Source organism: Mesocricetus auratus, unplaced genomic scaffold, assembly GCF_017639785.1.
Source record: "Mesocricetus auratus isolate SY011 unplaced genomic scaffold, BCM_Maur_2.0 Super-Scaffold_100003, whole genome shotgun sequence".
Lineage (NCBI taxonomy): Eukaryota > Metazoa > Chordata > Mammalia > Rodentia > Cricetidae > Mesocricetus > Mesocricetus auratus.
In genome coordinates this window covers 19,495,020-19,498,600 of record NW_024429188.1, presented here as the reverse complement: position 1 = coordinate 19,498,600, position 3,581 = coordinate 19,495,020, and positions in this window count along the sequence as shown.

Here is a 3,581-nt window from a genome sequence, read left to right as displayed (position 1 = left end):
TCTGGCCAGATTGTAAAAGGTGCACCGTATCAGTTCCTTGGTCTGGAGTTGTGTCGGGTGATGTAGTTCCTAGCCGGTTTCAGGATGGTACTTGTCCTCAGGTGGAGTCGATGAAGTGGGGCCCCATTTTCTTTCCGAGGTGTTTGAAGATTGCTCTTAGGAAATTTCTTGTTCCCTGGAAAACTCAAACATTAATGTTAACAAAGAAATTTTCAACTTTTATATGTATGCATACTGGGAAAGGCAACAATAAGGAAGATAGTAAACATGAGGGAAATTAGACTTTCATAAAAGGAACCGAGTATAAACAGATGACAGTTCCTAGTTTTGTTTCTTCTGTCTTATACCAATGGCTCTTTGATATAATACAGAAATTCTGAATTTTATTTTAACAATATGTTTGGATTTAGAGTAGGAAAGCCAATCCAACTCCAAAGCCAGCTTCAGTTAAATGAATGGGGACTAAAGCATATTAAGAAGCAAATGGAAATTATAATAACAAGATAGAGACATTCAAACATTGGTACCACACAGTGAATTGTTTTTTTTTGATGGTCCTCAGGGTAGCTATACATTCTTCTTCAGGTAGACATATGTCCAGTATTTTTTCACTGTTTGGAGCAGAGTATTCCTGTAAAGACAAAAACAAAACTCTTCCCTTTCCTTTTATGAGGTCTCCCTACACATAGTAGCATATAGTAGAATATGACCTTGTAGATGAGCTGTCATCTTTCTTCCTTCTGAGGTTTCTTCTGTTCAGATTGATTCATAATTAATTTTGATGGAATCCAAAGTTTTTCTTCTTCTGTGAAAACAAAATCAAAACCCCTTCCCCAGTGTAACACATATCCTGGTTTCCAGACTGAGGTCATATTATCCTTGAAATATACTGGTTGGTTCAGCTCAGAAGTTTTCTCTGTAGTCCAGTGTCTTTCTGCAGCTGTTTTCCTTTCTCATTAGCATTAAGAAAATTGAACATTAATAAAGCATTATGTAATCTGTGTTTGGGGGGGTCTTTGTTCCCCCTGGCTGTTTATGAAGCATTTCTTTTAAGGTGCGGTTAGATTTCTCAACCACTGCTAGTCCTTTAGGATCTTGAGGTATACCAGTTACATGTTTTATATTATAATATTTGAAAAGCTGTTTCAATTTGCTGGAGACATAAGCTGGAGCATTGTCAGTTCTTATTTGTGCAGGTATACCCATAACTGCCAACACCTCTAAGAGGTGTGTGATAACAGATTCAGCCATTTCTGAGCTGAGGGCAGTAGCCCATTTGAAGCCCGAGAATGTGTCTATGGTATGGTGTACATATTTCAAACTGCCAAATTCTGGAAAGTGAAAAACATCCATCCTTAGTTATTAGAGAAGGTAGTGGCATCCCAGGTTGTAGAGAGCCCATAGGCTGAATTACCTTGTTGATAGCTCTCAGATCAGTAACCATTCCCCATTTCCCTCACTTCTTTTTGATAACAAAAACAGGTGAATTCCATGCACTAGTTGATTCTTCAATATGTCCATCATCTAGTTGTTCCTGAACTAACTTCTCCAAGGACTCCAACTAGGACTCTACCCAGACAGGTTAATCTGTAAGCCATTTAAGGGTAGAACTTTTGGGTTCTCTGCAGGTTTGGCACTAGTATCCTGTTTCTGTATAGCCTGTATGTTTGGTAACTGTTCTCTATAGTACCTTACAATATTTTTTGTACTATCAAGAGCTTGTCTATGATTCATATCTGATACAGGAGGAATGTTAATTTGGGTATTCCATTGCTGTAATGAATCACGACCCCAGAGATTCATAGCAATATCTGCGACATAGGGCCTCAAACTTCATCTCTGCCCTTCTAGTCCAATACATTCTATCAATCTTGTACTTTGTTTCACATGAGATAAGGCCCCGATTCCTAAAAATTGAACATTTACTTCTTTTCTTTTTTTTTTGGTTTTACGAGACAGAGTTTCTCTGTATTGTTTTGGAGGCTATTGGTCCAGCCCAGCCTCGAACTCACAGAGATCCGCCTGCCTCTGCCTCCTGAGTGCTGGGATTAAAGGCGTGCGCCACCACCGCCAGGCGAACATTTACTTCTTTTAAAGGCCATCCTGAGGCCAATTTTCTGAGTTATTATTGTGAAATCAGCTACAGTGTCCAGGACCCCAGAAAATACCTTATTATTCATTTTTACTGGTGATTTGGGTCTGAGATCCTGTACAGAAGATTGCCAAAATATACGTTTTTTGTTTCCTCCAGTATCAACTAGTTCCTCCTCAATAACTAATCTGTCATCCACAGTGTCATTAGTCTTTACAATAGGCAGTGGGTTTTCTAATTGTCTTGGGAAAGGCTGTCCTCCACTGTTACTAGGAAAGACTGGATACCTTTAATCTGGGGGCCTCCACCAAGAGGCCCCTGGACTCGTTTCCTGGCTGCAAAGGTTTACCTTGTCAGTCTGTGGTCAACCAGCATTTATTGGTCCAGTGTCTGCCCTCGCCACACCTCTTGCAGAGACCAGAAGGCTGAGACCTTCTGTTTGAAGCATTCCTGGTAGAAGCATTATTTCTTGGAATGCTTTGTCTATAGTGCTTATTCAAATGTCCTATTCTACCACAGTTAAGACATCTAGAGTTTTGATGTCTTTTGAAACTTCTAGAGATTGCTTCCCCAATCCAAGTCTGTATCTCCTCATGGTTAGGCCATTTGTCATCTTGATGCCTCTTAAATCCTTTAGAAATGGTGTCTCCTACCCAGGTTCCTGTCTCTGGATTGTCATACTCAATATTAGCTGTATACAAGACCCATTCCTCCAGTGGTGCTGATGGATCTTTAATGGCCACTGTGTCTGTTTGTATTGTGGGTTTGCATTCTCATAAGGCAGAGATTCTGTAAGAAGCCACCTAATATTTGGATCAGTTATCTGTAAGTCAATGGCTCTGGATAATCTTTGTAAGAATTCAGAGAATCTTTCTCTTGGACCCTGTACCACTTTTGAATATGATTCAACTTTTTCTCCTGTTCATAAACCTTATTCAAAGCTTTCAGTGCCGATGTTCGGCATAAATGAAATGTTTGCTCATGAAAGCCAGCTTGGACCTGTGTGTCAGCAAATTCTCCCTCAGCAATACTCTTACTTGGGAAGCTTCAAACCTTGAATTTTGAAGGCTTTGGCTTCCTGTCCCCACAAAGTTTTCCACTGTATTTGGGAAGAATGGTCCAGCACCGCTGATTTTAAGTTATTCCAGTCTGAGGTAGTCATCTTATTGGTCATTGCCCATGTGCTCAATAATTCCGTAACATAGGGGCTGTGGACCACATAAGCCACCATAGCTTACATAATTCCCTTCAATTCTTTCATTGGAATAGTTTTTCATTTATGCATAGTGGAACCAGTTTGGTTTCTCCATGATGCTGGCCTTTCTATCATAGTTACTGAAAAAGCCACCTTAGGAAGGTGTCTTGGGCATCTAATAGCTATGCTTCTTCATTTCCTGGTAACCTAGCATCTAGTGGCTCAGCATCTGATGTTTCAGACAGTGAATCTTCTAAAGATTGCAATTTTGTGACCATGTCATCTCTGAGGGCT